We start from the raw sequence: 22,763 nt of genomic DNA on the forward strand, positions 1-22,763 counted from the left end.
TAGGTATTAGCCCTAGAATACTGAACTTCACTGATATAATAATCATTGAATATTTTCTGCTACATACAACCAAGCCATGACATAGGATTGCAAGAACCCAAATAATAAAATTCTCTTCCTAATCTTTGTTCGAATTTCATATAAAGAGAGCTTAGGAAAAAAGTCCTAAGATAAGATATTTATGCTTATGCAAATACAGCAAAGAATGAGGTGGGTCATTGTTGTTGATTGTCCAAACCTGGAGAGACAAAGAGCAAATTCTTTTACCCATTCTGCTCTTTTTAGAAGAACACAAAAACAGAAATATATAAAGATAATCCTATTATTTAAACAATTCCAGGGACATTTCTAAAACTTAACATACACTATTCAAATTTTTACAAAATATTTTAAAGTATAACATGCCATTCTTTAATTTCCTCATTTGCGAAGAAGTATCTCACTAGTTAACTGACTTAGAAATTGAAGATCATTACATTTGATTTTTTGGAGGAAAGCACAATGTTTATAAAGAAACATCCATTTTTAAAAACACTTAAAATACTGGCTATTAATATCTAATTGCAACAACAGGTATAAATGATGTAACATCAATTTTGATCCCAAATATAAAGGGTCAAAGCCATGCATAGACTGAAAGTTGCCCTTGCCATTTATTTTTCAAGTAGTAGATTTGTTCTGTATCTCAAAAAAGAAACTTGTGTAATTAACTTTCAAGGAGCATTAAAAACACAAAGAAGAAATTTAAGCACACATGAAAATTTTCCCAGGCTGAGTAATTTGTATTGAATTTATTTTTGACAGTGTTTCTAATCTGTTCCTCCCATAACTGAGACTAATTAACTTATCCTGCTAAATCACCAAGAAAGGCATACTTGATTCCAGATCTATCTGAAAAATGAGAGACCTTCATTTTTCATATTCCTATAGCTAGACACAAGAGTCCCCTTCTCCATCACATTAATGATAACTACCATTTATTTAGTGCTGTGTAGTGAAAGCAGGCTGCTGACTAACTTCAGGTCCTGATTTCCATGCTTACTGTCATGTGACCTGAGCAAGTTACTTAAAGTCTCCATGTCTCTGCTGTCTCACTGGACTAAAATGGGAATGATAAGATCTACTCATAGAGTTTATTACTTCCCATTTGATTTTTTGGCCCATATTTTACCCAGGAAATTGTCACCGCTTCAGGATGCCAGTTCTAACTGCATTATATTCTCTATGAGAGCTATGACTATACTCTTTCTGATGGGTTAATTACTACAAAAGGTTACCAAAGACCCAACATGAACAGACTAAGAAGAAAGTTAGTGCCATACTAATTGAAGAACTCAAATGTCTCTTCTAAATCCTGTGATGTGATCCATTAAAGATAGATAAAAGTGATAGAATAAAACATGAGATGTGTGAACACAGAATACTCACAATTATGTATAGTTCTACTTAACATAGTGACATACAAGACAAGCGTTTGTAGTCTCGTGGCTTTTTTTTTTTTCACCTGTACATAGTTGATTAAGTAACTGCATCTTTTCCCTGTACCCAATGGCTTCCTTAGGCAAAGTATCTTTGGAGCTAATCAATTTCCTGTCTCTTCTCATTCATTCATTCATATGCCAAGCACTGTCTAAGCACAGGGAAAACAAAAATAAATACAAGATATTTTCTTTAAGACCTCTAGTCTACAGAGAAAGGGTCATGTAGACATAATATTACAGGGATTTAAGCCAAAGTATCATATAAAATGATACGAAAACACAGACAAAAGAGCAAATAATTCTGCCTGGGGAAAAGGGAGAGTTCATAGACGAAATAACCTTTAAACTGAGTTTTGAAGTAAGAATAGTAGTATTTCAGGGAAGGGAATCCCAAGGGCATGAAAGCACAAAAAGAATACAGCATGTTCAAAGAATAGTGAGGATTTTTATCTGACTCCATCTGTTGATGCCTAGAGGATAATGGCAGCACATGATGTATGAAAATTAAATGCGGTCCTCAGCTAAAAAGCTAAATATTAAGGAATTTGACTTTTCTCTGTAGGTACGGAAACCTTGCAGATTTTTGGTTTTGTGCTGTTGTATTTTACAACTGAGAATGTTAAGAAATAGAGGGAGCTGGCGTTAGGGAGAATCCTCAAGCAGAAAAGCAAAGACACAGCAGGCTTTTGAAGTGGCGGGGGTGTGGGGGTGTGTGGTGGGTGGCTGCCACACGGCAATGACTTACACACTTTATAGCTGAGGCTGAAATTGGAGATAGGCTCAGGGCATAAGACGTGAGGGATGAAAAGCTGTTGCTGAAAGGGGGAAGACGGTGAAAGAGTAAAACGCGGAGATCACCTTCCTCCCCACAGATACAGCAGAAATACATCCACACGTGGAACAACTCCTAAAGAACACCTACTGACGCTGGCAGAAGACCTCAGACCTCCCAAAAGGCAAGAAACTCCCCACGTACCTGGATAGGGCAAAGCGGAGAGATTCCCGCACGGAGGATCGGTGCCGACCGGCACTCACCAACACTCACCAGGCCGAGAGGCTTGTCTGCTCACCTGCCGGGGCAGGCGGGGGCTGGGAGCTGAGGCTCGGGCTTCGGTCGGAGCGCAGGGAGAGGACTGGGGTTGGCGGCGTGAACACAGCCTGAAGGGATTAGTGCACCACGGCTAGCTGGGAGGGAGTCCGGGAAAATGTCTGGACCTGCCGAAGAGGCAAGAGACTTTTTCTTGCCTCTTTGTTTCCTGGTGCGTGAGGAGAGCGGATTAAGAGCGCTGCTTAAAGGAGCTCCAGAGATGGTCGAGACCCGCGGATAACAGCGCGGACCCCAGAGACGGGCATGAGACGCTAAGGCTGCTGCTGCTGCCGCCAAGAGGCCTGTGTGCGAGCACAGGTCACTCTCCACACCTCCCTTCCGGGTAGCCTGTGCAGCCCGCCACTGCCGGGGTCCCGGGATCCAGAGACGGCTTCCCCGGGAGAGCGCACAGCGCACCTTGGGCTCGTGCAACGTCACGCCGGCCTCTGCCGCCGCACGCTCGCCCCGCACTCCATGCCCCTCCCACCCCGCGGCCTGAGTGAGTCAGAGCCTCCGAATCAGCGGCTCCTTTAACCCCGTCCTGTCTGAGCGAAGAACAGACACCCTCCGGCGACCTACACGCAGAGGCGGGGCCCAATCCAAAGCTGAACCCCGGCAGCTGTGCGAACAAAGAAGAGAAAGGGAAATCTCTCCCAGCACCCTCAGGAGCAGCGGATTAAATCTCCACAATCAACTTGATATACCCTGCATCTGTGGAATACCTGAAGAGACAACGAATCATCCCAAATTGAGGCGGTGGACTTTGAGAACAAGATTTATTATTTTTTCCCCTTTTCCTCTTTTTGTGAGTATGGATGTGTATGCTTCTGTGTGAGATTTTGTCTGTATAGCTTTGCTTTCACCATTTGTCCTAGGGTTCTATCTGTCCCTTTTTTTTTTTCTTACTTTTAAAAATAATTTTTTTCTTAATAATTATTTTTTTATTTTAATAACTTTATTTTACCTTTATTTTATTTTCCTTTATCATCTTTCTTTCTTTCTACTTTTTCTCCCTTTTATTCTAAGCCGTGTGGATGAAAGGCTCTTGGTGCTGCAGCCAGGAGTCAGTGCTGTGCCTCTGAGGTGGGAGAGCCAACTTCAGGACACTGGTCCACAAGAGACCTCCCAGCTCCACGTAATATCAAACGGCGAAAATCTCCCAGACATCTCCATCTCAACACCAACACCCAGATTCACTCAACGACCAGCAAGCTCCAGTGCTGGAAACCCTATGCCAAACAACTAGCAAGACAGGAAAACAACCCCACCCATTAGCAGAGAGGCTGCCTAATACCATAATAAGTCCACAGACCCCCCAAAACACACCACCAGACGTGGACCTGCCCACTAGAAAGACAAGATCCAGCCTCATCCACCAGAACACAGGCACTAGTCCCCTCCACCAGGAAGCCTACACAACCCACTGAACCAACCTTAGCCACTAGGGACAGACACCAAAAACAACGGGAACTACGAACCTGCAGCCTGCAAAAAGGAGACCCCAAACACAGTAAGATAAGCAAAATGAGAAGACAGAAAAACACACAGCAGATGAAGGAGCAAGATAAAACCCCACCAGGGGCTTCCCTGGTGGCGCAGTGGTTGAGAGTCCGCCTGCCGATGCAGGGGACATGGGTTCCTGCCCCGGTCCGGGAAGATCCCACATGCCACGGAGCGGCTAGGCCCGTGAGCCATGGCCGCTGAGCCTGCGTGTCCGGAGCCTGTGCTCCACAATGGGAGAGGCCACAACAGTGAAAAGCTCGCGTACCGCAAAAACAACAACAACAATAACAACAACAACACCCACCAGACCTAACAAATGAAGAGGAAATAGGCAGTCTACCTGAAAACGAATTCAGAATAATGATAGTAAAGATGATCCAAAATCTTGGAAATAGAGAAAATGCAAGAAACATTTAAAAAGGACCTAGAAGAAGTAAAGTTGAAACAAGCAACGATGAACAACACAATAAATGAAATTTAAAATACTCTAGAAGGGATCAATAGCAGAATAACTGAGGCAGAAGAATGTATAAGTGACCAGGAAGATAAAGTAGTGGAAATAACTACTGCAGAGCAGAATAAAGAAAAAAGAATGAAAAGAACTGAGTACAGTCTCAGAGACCTCTGGGACAACATTAAATGCACCAACATTCAAATTATAGGGGTTCCTGAAGAAGAAGAGAAAAAGAAAGGGACTGAGAAAATATTTGAAGAGATTATAGTTGAAAACTTCCCTAATATGGGAAAGGAAATGGTTAATCAAGTCCAGGAAGCACAGAGAGTCCCATACAGGATAAATACAAGGAGAAACACGCCAAGACACATATTAATCAAACTGACAAAAATTAACTACAAAGAAAACATATTAAAAGCAGCAAGGGAAAAACAACAAATAACACACAAGGGAATCCCCATAAGGTTAACAGCCGATCTTTCAGCAGAAACTCTGCAAGCCAGAAGGGACTGGCAGGACATATTTAAAGTGATGGAATGGAAAAAAATACAACCAAGATTACTCTACCCAGCAAGGATCTCATTCAGATTTGATGGAGAAATTAAAATGTTTACAAACAAGCAAAAGCTGAGAGAGTTCAGCACCAACAAACCAGCTTTACAACAAATGCTAAAGGAACTTCTCTAGGCAAGAAACACAAGAGAAGGAAAAGACGTATAATAACAAACCCAAAACAATTAAGAAAATGGGAATAGGAACATACATATCGATAATTACCTTAAATGTAAATGGATTAAATGCTCCCACCAAAAGACACAGACTGGCTGAATGGATACAAAAACAAGACCCATATATATGCTGTCTACAAGAGACCCACTTCAGACCTAGAGACACATACAGACTGAAAATGAGGAGATGGAAAAAGATATTCCTTGCAAATGGAAACCAAAAGAAAGCTGAAGTAGCAATTCTCATATCAGACAAAATAGACTTTAAAATAAAGACTATTAGAAGAGACAAAGAAGGACACTACATAATGATCAAGGGATCGATTCAAGAAGAAGATATAACAATTGTAAATATTTATGCACCCAACATAGGAGTACCTCAATACATAAGGCAAGTACTAACAGCCATAAAAGGGGAAATCGACAGTAACACATTCATAGTAGGGGATTTTAACACCCCACTTTCACCAATGGACAGATCATCCAAAATGAAAATAAATAAGGAAACACAAGCTTTAAATGATACATTAAACAAGATGGACTTAATTGATATTTATAGGACATTCCATCCAAAAACAACAGAATACACATTTTTCTCAAGTGCTCATGGAACATTCTCCAGGATAGATCATATCTTGGGTCACAAATCAAGCCTTGATAAATTTAAGAAAATTCAAATTGTATCAAGTATCTTTTCTGACCACAACACTATGAGACTAGATATCAATTACAGGAAAAGATCTGTAAAAAATACAAACACATGGAGGCTAAACAATACACTACTTAATAAGGAAGTGATCACTGAAGAAATCAAAGAGGAAACAGAAAAATACCTAGAAACAAATGACAATGGAGACTCGATGACCCAAAACCTGTGGGATGCAGCAAAAGCAGTTCTAAGAGGGAAGTTTATAGCAATGCAATCCTACCTTAAGAAACAGGAAACATCTCGAATAAACAACCTAACCTTGCACCTAAAGCAATTAGAGAAAGAAGAACAAAAAAACCCCAAAGTTAGCAGAAGGAAAGAAATCATAAAGATCAGATCAGAAATAAAAAGAAATGAAGGAAACAATAGCAAAGATCAATAAAACTAAAAGCTAGTTCTTTGAGAAGATAAACAAAATTGATAAACCATTAGCCAGACTCATCAAGAAAAAAAGGGAGAAGACTCAAATCAATAGAAGTAGAAATGAAAAGGGAGAAGTAACTACTGACACTGCAGAAATACAAAGGATCATGAGAGATTACTACAAGCAACTCTATGCCAATAAAATGGACAACCTGGAAGAAATGGACAAATTCTTAGAAATACACAACCTGCCAAGACTGACTCAGGAAGAAATAGAAAATATGAACAGACCAATCACAAGCACTGAAATTGAAACTGTGATTAAAAATCTTCCAACAAACAAAACCCCAGGACCAGATGGCTTCACAGGCGAATTCTATCAAACATTTAGAGAAGAGCTAACACCTATCCTTCTCAAACTCTTCCAAAATATAGCAGAGGGAGGAACACTCCCAAACTCATTCTACAAGGCCACCATCACCCTGATACCAAAACCAGACAAGGATGTCACAAAGAAAGAAAACTACAGGCCAACATCACTGATGAACATAGATGCAAAAATCCTCAACAAAATACTAGCAAACAGAATCCAACAGCACATTAAAAGGATCATACACCATGATCAAGTGGGGTTCATTCCAGGAATGCAAGGATTCTTCAATATATGCAAATTAATCAAGGTGATACACCATATTAACAAATTGAAGGAGAAAAACCATATGGTCATCTCAATAGATGCAGAGAAAGCTTTTGACAAAATTCAACACACATTTATTATAAAAACCCTCCAGAAAGTAGGCATAGAGGGAACTTTCCTCAACATAATAAAGGCTATATATGACAAACCCACAACCAACATCGTCCTCAATGGTGCAAAACTGAAAGCATTTCCACTAAGATCAGGAACAAGACAAGGTTGCCCACTCTCACCACTCTTATTCAACATAGTTTTGGAAGTTTTAGCCACAGCAATCAGAGAAGAAAAGGAAATAAAAGGAATCCAAATCGGAAAAGAAGAAAAGTGTCACTGTTTGCAGATGACATGATACTCTACATAGAGAATCCTAAAGAAGCTACCAGAAAACTACTAGAGCTACTCAATGAATCTGGTAAAGTAGCAGGATACAAAATTAATGCACAGAAATCTCTGGCATTCCTATACACTAATGATGAAAAATCTGAAAGTGAAATCAAGAAAACACTCCCATTTACCATTGCAACAAAAAGAATAAAATATCTAGGAATAAACCTACCTAAGGAGACAAAAGACCTGTATGCAGAAAATTATAAGACACTGATGAAAGAAATTAAAGAGGATACAAATAGATGGAGAGATATACCATGTTCTTGGATTGGAAGAATCAACATTGTGAAAATGACTCTACTACCCAAAGCAATCTACAGATTCAATGCAATCCCTATCAAACTACCACTGGCATTTTTCACAGAACTAGAACAAAAAATTTCACAGTTTGTATGGAAACACAAAAGACCCCGAATAGCCAAAGCAATCTTGAGAACGAAAAATGGAGCTGGAGGAATCAGGCTCCCTGACTTCAGACTATACTAAAAAGCTACAGTAATCAAGGCGGTATGGTACTGGCACAAAAACAGAAATATAGATCAATGGAACAGGATAGCAAGCCCAGAGATAAACCCACGCACATATGGTCACCTTATCTTTGATAAAGGAGGCAGGAATATACAGTGGAGAAAGGACAGCCTCTTCAATAAGTGGTGCTGGGAAAACTGGACAGGTACATGTAAAAGTATGAGATTATAACACTCCCTAACACCATACACAAAAATAAGCTCCAAATGGATTAAAGTCCTAAATGTAAGGCCAGAAACTATCAAACTCTTAGAGGAAAACATAGGCAGAACACTCTATGACATAAATCACAGCAAGATCCTTTTGGACCCACCTGCTAGAGAAATGGAAATAAAAACAAAAATAAACAAATGGGACCTAATGACACTTCAAAGCTTTTGCACAGCAAAGGAGACCATAAACAAGACCACAAGACAACTCTCAGAATGGGAGAAAATATTTGCAAATGAAGCAACTGACAAAGGATTAATCTCCAAAATTTACAAGAGCTCATGAAGCTCAATAACAAAAAAAAACAAACAACCCAATCCAAAAATGGGCAGAAGACCTAAATAGACATTTCTCCAAAGAAGATATACAGACTGCCAACAAACACATGAAAGAATGCTCAACATCATTAATCATTAGAGAAATGCAAACCAAAACTACAATGAGATATCATCTCACACCAGTCAGAATGGCCATAATCAAAAAATCTCGAAACAATAAATGCTGGAGGGGGTGTGGAGAAAAGGGAACACTCTTGCAGTGCTGGTAGGAATGTGAATTGGTACAGCCACTATGGAGAATAGTATGGAGGTTCCTTAAAAAGCTAAAAATAGAACTACCATATGACCCAGCAATCCCAGTACTGGGCATATACCCTGAGAAAACCATAATTCAAAAAGGGTCATGTACCAAAATGTTCATTGCAGCCCTATTTACAATAGCCCGGAGATGGAAACAACCTAAGTGTCCATCATCGGATGAATGGATAAAGAAGATGTGGCACATATACACAATGGAATATTACTCAGCCATAAAAAGAAATGAAATTGAGCTATTTGTAATGAGGTGGATAGACCTAGAGTCTGTCATACAGAGTGAAGTAAGTCAAAAAGAGTAAGACAAATACTGTAGGCTAACACATATATATGGAATTTAAGAAAAAAATGTCATGAAGAACCTAGGGGTAAGATAGGAATAAAGACACAGAGCTACTAGAGAATGGACTTGAGGATATGGGGAGGGGGAAGGGTAAGCTGTGACAAAGCGAGAGAGTGGCATGGACATATATACACTACCAAATGTAAAATAGATAGCTAGTGGGAAGCAGCCGCATAGCACAGGGAGATAGCTCGGTGCTTTGTGACCACCTAGAGGGGTGGGATAGGGCGGCTGGGAGGGAGGCAGATGCAAGAGGGAAGAGATATGGGAACATATGAATATGTATAACTGATTCACTTTGTTATAAAGCAGAAACTAACACACCATTGTAAAGCAATTATACTCCAATAAATATGTAAAAAAAATAAAGAAATATAGGGAAACTATATAAATATCAAAGAGTTTTAAACATGCATAATAGACATCAGTATCTCAACATTTCTCATTTGAGCTTAACTCTCCCTTGCCTCTGCTCCTCCTCTTTGTGACCGATTTTTCAAAATAATATTTTTATTGTAAAAGAAAGCGGAGATAGAGAAAAGCACACAAAACAGATGCACAGCTTACTGAATTACTCAAAGGAGAACAATCTTACCCACCATCAGGTCAAGAAGTAAAAGTTTGCCAGAACTTCCCCTCCAACATGCAAAACCCCTCTAAATCCTCCATACCAACTGCAATCCCATTCTCCCTTCTATAAGGAATCATTATCCTTTTACAGTAATTATTTCCTTGCATTTTTCATAGTTTCGCAGTCAAATGTATATTCCTAGATGCTGGTCTTGCTCCTTTATATATTTTTTGATATGTCTTTTAAGTCTCTTTTAATCTAAAACTTATTTATGCTACAAGTTATCTGTTGAAAAATCCAAGAGTTTTCTACAGTGTAGAATTTTCCAGTCTCAGTTTCACAAATTGCATGCTCAATAGTTCATTACAGCTTGTTCCTCTGTCTTCTGTTTTTCTGAACATCAGTAGTTGAATTATATTCAGGCTCAATCCCTTTGGCATGACTTGAGGTAGAGTTGAGTGCTTCTATGAAGAGGTATATAATGTCTGATGGTCCTTTTTATGATATTAGCAGCCATTGATGCTAAATACCTATATTAATTTATTGGGGGTTGTAACGCAATGATATCTTAATTCTTTTTTTTCACTCATTAGTTGGAATATATTTATACAGAGATATTTTTCCTCATTTACTATGTGGTTACCCAGTGTTACAGTTCATATAGGAAAGCAGGATAACTGCCCGAGTCTTTAACTTCTTTTGTTAGTTTTCCAGATAATGAGTTGGTTCCCCGTCGTCCTCCAAAAGAGATCAGTCAGGTTTTTTAAAAAAATATCGTTATGAATTCATGGATTTAAATATATGTGATGACTTTTAATCCATTGCAACTATTCTCAGGATTGAAGTAGTCCTATCTTTGGCTAGTGGGAGGCTTTTCAAGTTGGCTCCTAAGACCCTAGTTGTGTTTGATAGTTCCTTACTATAGTACGACAAGCTGTTGTAGTCTCATCTTGTATACTTCCTCCCTTAAACCTACAATTAGAAATTTCTTCAAGAAGCCCTGGCTTCTTTTAATGAGAAATCGTATTTCAAGAACACAATCTGCACAAGAGGGACAGTCATTACTACTGGGCTGCTCACTGGTTCCTAGACGTTTTCAATGAGACAGAGAGAGATACTTCAGGAATTCATACTGATAGTTCTAATCCAAATTTAGGACTATAAAACTTTTACATAATTTCTAAGCTATTACATCTGCATCTCCTTTCTTCTTCACTGAGAATATTGGTTCCCAAGGACATAGGCTATGACAGAATTAGAATATCCCATAATCATTTTTTAAGATCTATTACACATACGATAGTCTTAAAATAACAATACTGATATTACTGCCCACATGAGTACCAAAAACACTAAAAAAATTTTTTGTATATGCTCTCCACAGTTCTCCCTTCCTACTTTTTTAGCCGTTATATATTATACTCTTGTCCTCTTAGACTTTGTTTAGCCCTAATTCTACTAAGAACCATATATTTAATGTTCAGCACCTGTCCTTATGTTGATGTTTCTCTGGTCATGTGGTTACCTGAAGTTAATTCTCTAGTAGATTCTTCAGAAAGGGTTAATGAGGCCCTGCGCCCCCTTTTTTTTTTTTTTGCGGTACGCGGGCCTCTCACTGCTGTGGCCTCTCCCATTGCGGAGCACAGGCTCCGGACGTGCAGGCTCAGCGGCCATGGCTCACAGGCCCAGCCGCTCTGCGGCATGTGGGATCTTCCCGGACCAGGGCACGAACCCGTGTCCCCTGCATCAGCAGGTGGACTCTCAACCACTGCGCCACCAGGGAAGCCCCCTGTGCCCTTCTTACTTGAAAGTCAGTTTTGCTGGATACAAAATACTTGGCTCATATTTTCTTTCCTTGAGAATCTTCAGATAATCTTATTTTCTTTGTGCATAAAGTGTTGCTCTTGAAGTTTGATAATTATCTAATTGAAATGTCTTATAAATCATGTGTACTTTTCTTCTCCCTAGATATTCAAATATTTTATTTTTCTTTAAAACTCAGTAATTGTACATTACAATATCTTGGTGTTTGTCATTCTGGATAATATTCTTACATATATGATGAGTAACTTCAAATCCTTATTTCAGAAAAATTTTCTTGAATTATAGTTTTCAGCATTCCTTCTGGTCCCTTTAGTTTTCTTCTTCTTTGATAACTTGTGCTTTTTTTAGTCCCTTTTAAAAAATTATTCTATCCCAAAGTCATAAAAAACATTCAAAAAGTTTTAAAGCTTTGACTTTCACTCTTAAGCTCTTAATATACCCAGAATTGAGTTTTGTGTATGGTGTGATGTGTGTACATATTCTTTTCCTGAAAACATAGGAGAAAAGTTTATGTTGTTTGGGTTATCAAAAAAGTTACACTTCTGAGCAACTGTGTATTTGTATCTCATGGAATTATGAATTAATTTGATTCATATGTGGTGTCTCAGACCTGAGGAATGTAAAAGTGTAGCAGTGGCCATGTTGGCTTAAGGCAGCAGAGCAGAGAGAAAGAGCCACGTTAGGAGCTAACTGTATTTCTACACACAGGCAGGCCAAGGAAAGACAAGTGGTTCTTGTGAAACATATGGGCACCTACCAGACAGAGAGATCAGCCAAGAAGTCTCTTAAAAGAGACTACTTCCACCTAAATAGACATTTCTCCAAAGAAGATATACAGATTGCCAACAAACACATGAAAGAATGCTCAACATCATTAATCATTAGAGAAATGCAAATCAAAACTACAATGAGATATCGCCTCACACTGGTCAGAATGGCCATCATCAAAAAATCTACAAACAATAAATGCTGGAGAGGGTGTGGAGAAAAGGGAACCCTCTTGCACTGTTGGTGGGAATGTAAATTGATACAGCCACTATGGAGAACAGTATGGAGTTTCCTTAAAAAACTAAAAATAGAACTACCATACGACCCAGCAATCCCACTACTGGGCATATACCCTGAGAAAACCATAATTCAAAAAGGGTCATGTACCAAAATGTTCATTGCAGCTCTATTTACAATAGCCAGGACATGGAAGCAACCTAAGTGTCCATCATCGGATGAATGGATAAAGAAGATGTGGCACATATATACAGTGGAATATTACTCAACCATAAAAAGGAACGAAACTGAGTTATTTGTAGTGAGGTGGATGGACCTACAGTCTGTCATACAGAGTGAAGTAAGTCAGAAAGAGAAAAACAAATACCGTATGTTAACACATATATATGGAATCTAAAAGAAAAGAAAATGGTCAGAAGAACCTAGGGGCAAGACAGGAATAAAGATGCAGACCTACTAGAGAATGGATCTGAGGATATGGGGAGGGGGAAGAGATAAACTTAAAGGGGAAAGCCAGTTAAAAGGGTACTGGGATCCCAACAAAAAGAATCTTAGTGGGGTGAAATCAGATGCTGACGACTAAGTATTGGTTGAAGTCGTAAGTATTGGTTGAAGCCCTAAGTGGTCACTCGGGAAAAAGGACAATCTTTGGGTATTGTAGTTGGAGATTCCAGGCCAAGGAATCTAAAGAGCTTTCTTTAAATATCAAAGTCCCAAGAATGCCAGCTGCAGATTGTCACAGCAGTGGCCATGTAAACCTGAGTTTTCTTCTCCAGTCCTTTTAATACTGGTCCAGCCCTGGAAGGTCAGACACTGCAGTGAGCAGACTGCATGAGGAAGCAGTAGTGGGAGATAGGAAATCAAAAGGGAATCCAAACACTGCAAGCCTCTCAGCCTGAAACAGTTTCAACAGTGAGGATAAGCTTCAAATAAGGTAAGACTATGGAGTTGTGAGATTATGCATGGTCTGGAGGTTCTGAATAGTTAAGTGACACGTCTTGTGCCCAAAGGTGACCAGGGAATGTTTTTGTTTTTTTAAGAATGATTGGAAAAGCTATGAGGCCCACCCTAGAAATCATTAAAAAGGTGGAGAAGAAATAGTCCATTGAATAGACTTGAAGGTAAGCAGTAAGAAAAAATAAAGCTTTCTATTCAACCTATAAAGTTGTTTCCATTCAGTAAAAGATTACATTTGGTAAATAAAATTAACTTATGTTGACATAGATTGAAAAAGGTTAGGAAGTACATGGTTAGATCACATGTGAATTTAAACTATAGCCCTGTTTACAACTGCAAAGTCTGATGTCAATCAAACCTTCAAACTCCTGAGCCAACTTCACCTGTTCCATGGAGAAGTCATCCTGATCCGACTATAAGGACTGATAGAAATGGTGCGTAGAAAACTCTAAGCACATACTAAGCCCTTAAAAAATGATGGCTCTTCTTATCATGCCCTTCTTTGCCATTACAGTTGAGAGAGACCACCTCACATTTGATCATAAGGTATTTCCCATTGGGTGAGTGTCTTTTTTTCTCCAACTAATGTCAAAGTTAATCAGAATACTGGTTAGAACTTTGTATCTAGAATTCTTCAATAATAATTGATGACTGATCAGTAAGTAGAAACAAGAAGAGTTAGGACATCACAATTGGAACAATAGGAATGCTTTGGGGTAGGCAAGGGAAAGCCAATAAGCAACACTGAAATGGCACCTTTTGTTAGCCAACTTTTCACTTTTTCTAATCTCAAATTTATTATCAATCGAATGTCTCTTTATTTTATGACCTGGAGTCTCCTACCATTAAACATCAGGCCCCTAAAGATTATTTTATTTTGTGGTATCAGACTTTTGGAATAAGACTATTTTCTTTGGAATGGCCTCAAGCTCAATGAGAGCCATATGACTTAACTGAATAATAACACTTCTGCATGTGTAAAGTTGCCTCCAAGCAGTATAAGAATATTCTGCACAAAGCAAGGAAAATAGTTGAAGAAGTAAGACAGAAGCGAAGGCTATTTTCTCTTTGGATTTAAATGTAATTCTACAGGTAGACTTTTGAATTCAACATTTTGAAAAGGTCTCTTGTTTTTCAATTACTTAATTTAGTCATGTAATCTCTGTATTAACGATGTTTGAAACTGGATGTTTTATGTTTTTTTCATACCTGTATTTTGTGATCATGTACAATATTATGCAGGAGAAAAAGAATATTTTTTTTTCTAATATATATATATACACAGAATTCACTGTTGAAACATTGTTAAAAATGGTTATAGAACAAATGTACATGCTCTTCAGATATATTTACCTTCTTAATCTAGTCACTAAGTGCCTACTACAAGCACCATGAAGGTAGGATTTGGGTCTGTTTTAACATTATTTTATAAAAACTTAATTTTCTTCTATTATTCCATAAGCTATGGCCCTCTACCATGCAAACTATTCATTACAAATGAAGCATTAGCCCCAAAGATAGATAGTAAACTTAAAATGAACTGTTTTCTTGATGAGAGAAGACATCATCCTTTTCTCATCTAATAACTTTTCCAAATTCCGGACAAAATATAAGGAGAAGCAAAAATGAGTTTTCATTATTGTATATAAATCTGAATGACTAGCCAAAAATTTTTTTTAAGTAATAAAAGAACTGGAAATTTTAGCCCCAAGTCTTCCTTTTAGTGTTGATATTGCTGACTTAAAAGTAGTGTAGGACAGATGATTAAATATTTAATCATGATAATGATTAAATACTGATGATTTAAAAGCAATTTAGGAAGAGTTACATGAAATTATTTTTGAACTATAACAATTTCAAATTAATACACTTATGTAAAAGATAAGTTGCATTTTAAGTTTTATCACAGAAAATCTCAGGCAATCAATTAAGGATATAATCTTTTTTAGAAATTTAAAATTAAAGCTTTGAGAACTAGATAAACGAGAAAATGCCAATTTATTATTTTGATTTTTAAAATAACTCAATTGTATGGTAAAAGGATATGACAAAGGTGTTCTCCAAAGTGTGTGTGTGGGGGGGTAGTTCTTAGAATATATGAGTTATTTTGTACTAATGTCAACTTTACTTTGAACATATAAAACTTATATTCTTTTTCGTATCACAAAAACTGAAGTAAATATGTTCCATCCCTCAAAATGACTATTTGTGTTTTAGGAATAAAGGGAATTTTGCACTCTAATTTATGGCTTCTTATTTCTCTACAATAACCCCATTCAGGGAAATGAAGGGCACATTTGTTTTACTGATCCCATCTAAGCACATTATAAAAGGCAAGATGACTGCAGAAAATCTATACTTAAACTATTGGAATGTAACAGGGCTGAGAAACCCCTTATAGAACACACAGAGGTCAGATCTGACACTCCAGCTTGACCTCATCGGGATCTGGAATAAGAGCATTTAGTGATTTTTAAGACATTAATAGAGCAGGGTTATGGGAAAGCTACTCTATATTTGACATTTCATTTTTTTGTGTGCATGTAAGTGAATTGAATGTATGACTGTTCCAAAAGAAATACAAATAAGTTTACCCAATTATAGAATAGATACAATTAAAAAATGCAAACCCCAGTGATAAATTAGAGAACTGCAAACTCAAACATGGAAAACAAAATGGTGCAGCAAGATAGAAATGGTGAATAAGATGGCTAAACCATATTGCCATTACTTCTTTACACATGTATTTTTAAAGCAAGGAAATTAGGAAATTTAATCAGTGTGACATAATTTGGATCATTTTATGGTCAGTACTATGAGAATTTTTTTTAATCTGTTCCAAGCTACATTTGTTTATTTTCTTTTCTAATATATATACATAGAATTCACTGTTAAAACGTTGTTAAAAAAGGTTATAGAACAAATGTACATGCTCTTTGGATATATTTACCTTCTTAATCTAGTCACTAAGTGCCTACTATAAGCACCATGAAGGTAGGATTTGGGTCTGTTTTAACATTATTTTTTATAAAAACTTAACTTTCTTCCATTATTCCATAAGCTATGGCCCTCTACCATGCAAACTATTCATTACAAATGAAGCATTAACCCCAAAGATAGATAGTAAACTAAAATGAACTGTTTTCTTGATGAGAGAAGACATCATCCTTTTCTCATCTAATAACTTTCCCAAATTCTGGACAAAATATAAGGAGAAGCAAAAATGAGTTTTCATTATTGTATATAAATCTGAATATGACTAGCCAAAAAAATTTTTTTAATAAAAGAACTGGAAATTTTAGCCCCAGGTCTCCCTTTGAATGTTGATATTGCTGACTTAAATGCAGTGTAGGATAGATGATTAAATATTTAATCATGAAAATGATTAGATACTGATGATTTAAAAGCAATTTAGGAAGAGATACATGAAATTATTTTGAACTATAACAATTTCAAATTAATACACTTACGTAAAAGAGTACTACCTTTATTAGCATCGAGATTCTCAGATTAAGGACTTTCATTTCTGCCAATGATGGACTTAAAAAAAAAAAATCAGACCCACCCTTTAAACTGTGAACTAGAAAAGCTGAGTAAAAATACAAAAAGGATCTTTTTGATGGCATCTTGAGAGGACAAGATCCTGAAAAGAAGGTGCAGAGAAGTCTGCCCAGTCTGTTCAACTCTGTTTTTCCCCTTGACCCATTTGCCAATTTGGAAGCTGTTCCAGAGGCTGAGAAGTCACTCAGAAAGTGGCAACTAAGAAGCAGGGAAGCCAAGAAGAGCTTTTCAGGAGTCCCATGGCTCTGAGAAAATAAAAATTGGACTTCAGGGGCAACTAGGGAAGAAGAGCCTTTGAAAACACCTCAGGATTTTAGTTGGGACAGAAAAAGGGCCACTCCAGGAGTAAGAATGAACCTGAAATAGACTAGACCTAACAGAATGAAAACCATATAGGCTAAGGTGTTCTGCTCTGACCCTAGTTTCTTAACAGAAGGAAAAGTTAAATCCTTTATGGAAGTAAAAAAATCACTAAGAGCTTAATATTTTTCATAAACAAAGACAGGATTCCATTAAGAATTTCTGGGCATACCAGGAAACAGGAATAAGAAAAAGGCAACAGAAACAAGATCCACAGATGACCTAAATATTGGAGTTATTAGGCACAGACTTCAGAATTTCACTAGAGAACTAGAATCTATAAAGAAGAATCAAACACAAATTCTAGAGCTGAATAATACAATTCAACAAACTGAAAATTTAATTAAAAATTATATTCATACTAAAATAAAATAAAAAAAATTAAAAACTTATTTATAATAAAATAATGAAATACTTAAGAATAAATTTATATGTTTGTATGCTGAAAATTACAAAGACAATTAAAGACCAAAATAAATAAAGAGATGAAGAGATATGCCATGATCACAGACTGGAAAATTCAATATTCTTAAAATGTCAATTCCTCCTGAACTGATCAATAGATTCAACAGAATTCCAACCAAAATCCCAGCATGCTTTTTCAGAAATTGAAATGCCAATTCTAAAATTTATATTAAAATGCAAAAAACTCAGAATGGCCAAGACGGTATTGAGAAAAAAGAAAGTTGGATAAGTTAGCATATGGATATACATATACTTATCAATGGAACTGAATAGAGATTCAGAAAATCAGCTGATTTTCGACCAAGGTGCAAAGGTAATCCAGTGGAGGAAAGGAGAATCTTTTCAACAAATGCTGCTGGAATAATTGAATTCTTACTTTGAAAAATAACAGTATCAACTCCTACTGTTATACCATACAGAAAAATTAACCTTCAATGGATCATAAGCCTAAATATAATATACTGTGAATATTAAAAAGATAGTAAGAGGAGTTTATTTACAGCTTTATGCTAGGGAACTTTAACATTTGGACAATATGTACAAATTCCTAGAAAAATACAATGTACAAAAACTTTTCTTCAAAAGACATTAAGAAAATGAAAGGCCACAAACTGGGAGAAAAATATTCACAACACACATTTTGACAAAAAAACACGTATACAGGGGAAGGGGAAATGGAGAGGTATTATTCAAAGGGTACAAAGTTGGCTAGACAAAAATCACTAAGTGTTAGAGATCTACTGTACAGCATAGTCCCTACAGTTAACAATGCTCATTGTATAAAAATTTGCTAAGAGGGTAGAGCTTATGTTAAGTGTTTTTATTGCAAAATAATAATAAATAATGAAGGCAGGAGGAAACTTTTGGAGGTGATGGATATGTTTATGACATATGTTGTGGTGACAGTTTTGTGGGTGTATACTTAACTCCAAACTCATCAAGTTGTATACATAAATATGTACAGCTTTTGTCAATCATACCTCAATAAAGAAAAATGGTGTGTACTTAATATGTAAATAACTCCTACAACTCAATTATTAGGAAACAAACTCAATTTTAAAAATGGGCAAAAGTTTTGAACATACTTCACAAAAATGAAATATCACTATATACCCAACTCAAATGGCTAAAACTAAAGACAGACAATACCAACTGTTGCCATCTGACAGAAAAACCAATCACCCTTTTAAACTAGAGGAAAGCCAATTAAAGACGCTGATGCAAGTAGACTAGATGGTGAGAAGATGAGAGAATTCTTGGCTAAGCTCACAATTCTTTTTCCAATAAAGGATGAGGCAAAGTCATTGGTTGAGGAGGAAATAGGTGATTCCAAGAGGGAACACAAAGAATGCAATAACTGGTTTAAAGAGACCAAAATGACTACAGAAAAGAGTAGGATAACTGGACTGTGGGAAAGACCATTTGCGTGAGAGCACTTTAGTCCACCCAGTTGTTAAGCTGCTGGGTGTAAGCACAGAAAAGTTAAATCCATGAGTTCATTTATGATCTGGGTTTTGCCAGGCAAGTAGTAGAACTCAGGGACAAAGAGTTGAGGGGATTTGCAGGGAAGTGACTTTAATATCACTATTTGTGAATATATACAAATAGAAATAATTAAGTAAATAAATAATTCTTCACACTGTGACGCAGTATTCTAGTGTAAGTTACTAGTATAATGGTGGCAAAACTAAGCACTCCCTCAATTTAAAGTTGGTCGTATATGAGCTACAGGGAAGACAGGAATGTACAGAAAGTTAAAATAAGCAGCTAAATGCAATATATCCAAAACTGAGCCATCTAATGATGAACTTACTCCCTATTCTACACATTCAGTTTGACGTCTAAAATCTATACTTCCTCACCGTCTTCCTAATCAGGCTTTCCGCATCTATTACAGCTTTAGCTCTGACCTTTTCTTTCATGTGCTTCCTAATATCTTCCATCACTTCCCACGCCCCCATCTTGTCTCCTGCTCACACTATTTGTGATCAGTCTTCAATGATCCTTCGATATTGCCCACTTTAAATTTTTTTTTGGTTTTTCACATAAACATAATACAATGGCACGCTTCAACCGGCAGCAGCATTCTTTATAACACCTACTACCAAAACCATCAAAAAGTTTCATCCAAAAACTGTAAAATGCCCTTATTTGGCTACACCAGACAATCTAACTTTCTTGTATTCCCCAGTCCCCCTCTGTTTCTCTCAGTATAACTGCTCAAAAATCTCTATTCCTCTCGCTCTGGCTTGCACAAGTCCTTAGTTTTTATGTAGGCCGCAGGCTGGACAAAACTCTGAAATACAAAGATAAAAGTCTCTACCAAGGCTGAAGAAATTTCTTGGGAGAATTGAGTACCTTGCAGCTGACACTTTTAGAATTAGTCTAAAATTAAAACTGGGCGGGTACAGTTTCACACAGATTTTATTTTTCCAACCTATTTGGTGGTTTCCATGCTGCATCTAAAAACAAAACACCGTCAGTGCACTCTCACGAGTTTACTACGGTCCGCCTTTAAAAGTGGTTTGCCTCTATCTTGTAAAAATGGAAAAGAGGCAGAATTTTCCTTTCAAACGCTTTGCACAAGCGGCCTTTAGTTAAAATTTGAGAAAGACCAAGTTCACACTATAAAACACAGAACATAAAATGTTTCTGACAAAAACGGAAAAATAAAGCTAATTTACTCCTTAAATTCTTGAGAAGCGCTGCTAAAAAGCCAAAAGACAGCTTCTTTACATAATTAAAAAGCGTCTTTAGGTTCCACACGAGCAGTGTATTTGCCTGCCTTCCCTTTTCCTAGTGACACCCCTACCGCCTCAGGACTGATGCTTAAAGACACAGTGGATGGGTCGAGCCGGTTCAGGAAGAGATTTAGAGGGCAAGACTGGGTCCATCCCAGCACGGGAACCGCGCCCAGCAGGCATCTGGATCGCTTAGTACTCAAGAGGGAAAATACAGCTCGAGTTTTTACCTCATATACCATTAATTTTCCACAAAGATTTCCAGAAACCTGATTCACAGCCAGAAACCCAAACCCTGTGGGCGGGAAGCGGAAAAAAAACTCAAAACAACCTACTACGCCACCACTACCGCCTTGCAGGGCCAGCAAACGTGCAGAGACAGACGTACGCGCCAGCGGCGCCTACGTCCTCACAATGCGCAAGCGCACGGCGAGGCCCCGCCCCTCCGCGCCTCCGGCGAGGCGCGCGCACCAGAAACCAGCCGCCGCTGGCGCCGCCCGGGGCTTCCGCCCCATGACCCGAAGGTCGCCGTTCGGTTCCGGTTCTAGCCCCGCCCTCACGCGGGAACCCTCTAGAAGTCTTAATATCCGGGACCAGAGGCTGGCGCCAGCGCGCATTTCCGGCGACGGACACGAAGGAAAGGATCCGGTGACGCCTCTTCCCGTCTCACTTGCCGCCCAGGCTCCGGCTCTCGGTGCGGCAGCGCCATCTGGTGCCGAGTCCCTCACTGCCCGCAGAGGGGGCGCGCGCTTTTCTTTCGGAACCTTCCAGAGAAAACGGGGCCCGGGTTTTCGTCTCTCCCGCCCTCGGGAAGGAGAGCCCGAGTCTCCGCCCTGCCGAGTTCCCGCGTTGGAGGTACTTTGCAGGACTTTGAAGCGGAAGCTGCTTGTATGTGTTCGCTATAAATAGCCAAGATGGAGAGGAAACTGAGTTCTTTCTCTAGTTTTAAGTGCAGAAACACAAAACAAAACGGTTTTTTTGTTTGTTTCCTCATGCCTTGTTCGTGAGGTCCTCTCAGTCATCCCCTCAGCCATGAATTCCTTAATCTGTCGAGACATGGGTCTACCATTTCTCTCTTGGATGGGAAGATGGCACAGGCTCTGTGGCTTAGATTGGTCTCTGCTGTAAGAGCTTTTGTTTCCTTTCGCTTATTAAAGCAGTGTTGTAAAAAAAACATGCAGCGTATGTGTTTGGAGCCAGTGACGAAGCGGGGAATTTAGTGGATAGTTTGCCTTAAAAACAGGCTAAGATTTAGGAAAGGTAGCCTCAGGGACACTCAGGATGAATATAGATTTGGTTGCATGGCATATTTCTATTAGACTAACCAGAGAAGAAAAGTCATTTCTCCCAAGTCAGCAAAGTCAACGTAAATTCTCCCTGGATGATGGATTTTTGCTGGAAAGCCTCGATTTTCCTGGAAGGCTGAAGCCCTGATGATATTAGGTAGCTAGCATTGGATTGTTCTTAACTGCTTTAACTGAGTATCAGAGTACTAGTGAAAGTTAATGAAGTAAGTTTCCTTTAGACTTAAGCGCCTACTGACTTGACCGTTCCACGGGGCGTTTCTCCTACAGTGGTGGTTCTCAAACGTGAGCACGCATCAGACGTCCCTGGAAAACTTAGTAAAACAGATTGGGCTTAATCCGAAGTTTTTAATTTGGAAGGTCAGAGGGTAGAGGTGTATAATTATAGCTGTGGTAAGCTCTCTGCTGATGCTTAAGTTGTTGGTACTAGGATCACACGTGCAATAATTTAGAGTTCAGGATTGCTTTGTCAATAATGCTCTTGCGGTTGGTTACTAATGATAGGGAAGCTGGAGAAATCCATTGTTGGGAAGTTATAAACCAAGGATTAAAACCAGATAGTTCTGCATAAATGAATATTCACACATTAAAGCGACTACTACACATAAACGTGTTCTGTATATTATCATGTGATAGAGGGTGCTGTGACACCAGGTATACTAAATATTTCAATTATTTTGCTGTAATTTCTGTCCTTCACATTAGCTGTTAAAAGGCAGTAAAAGGGAGATGACTAGACTTAAGGACAGAATTGTTATAACCTAACATTCTCATTTTGCTTTTTGGTAGACACCAGGCTTTTCCGAAGTCCTTTTGCATTTCCCCAAATTCCTTTGTTTCTCCAAATCCTCTACTAACCGCACGCCACCTACACCGTGCCATTTACAGATGT

The 22,763-nt window shown here is 38.3% G+C and overlaps 1 protein-coding gene across 1 annotated transcript in view; it reads left to right on the plus strand.

Annotated features, from left to right (window-relative positions):
* The first annotated feature begins 21,246 nt into the window (after positions 1 to 21,246).
* The window catches only part of RFC3 (replication factor C subunit 3), a 244,065-nt gene continuing 242,548 nt past the window's right edge, over positions 21,247 to 22,763 (plus strand). Inside the window, exon 1 of the mRNA XM_081214558.1 lies at positions 21,247 to 21,422. The gene's annotated coding sequence lies outside the window, so the exon portion shown is untranslated. The remainder of the gene's footprint in view (positions 21,423 to 22,763) is intronic.

Source organism: Mesoplodon bidens (assembly GCF_964165515.1).
Source record: "Mesoplodon bidens genome assembly, chromosome: 17".
NCBI classification, from domain to species: Eukaryota; Metazoa; Chordata; class Mammalia; order Artiodactyla; family Ziphiidae; genus Mesoplodon; species Mesoplodon bidens.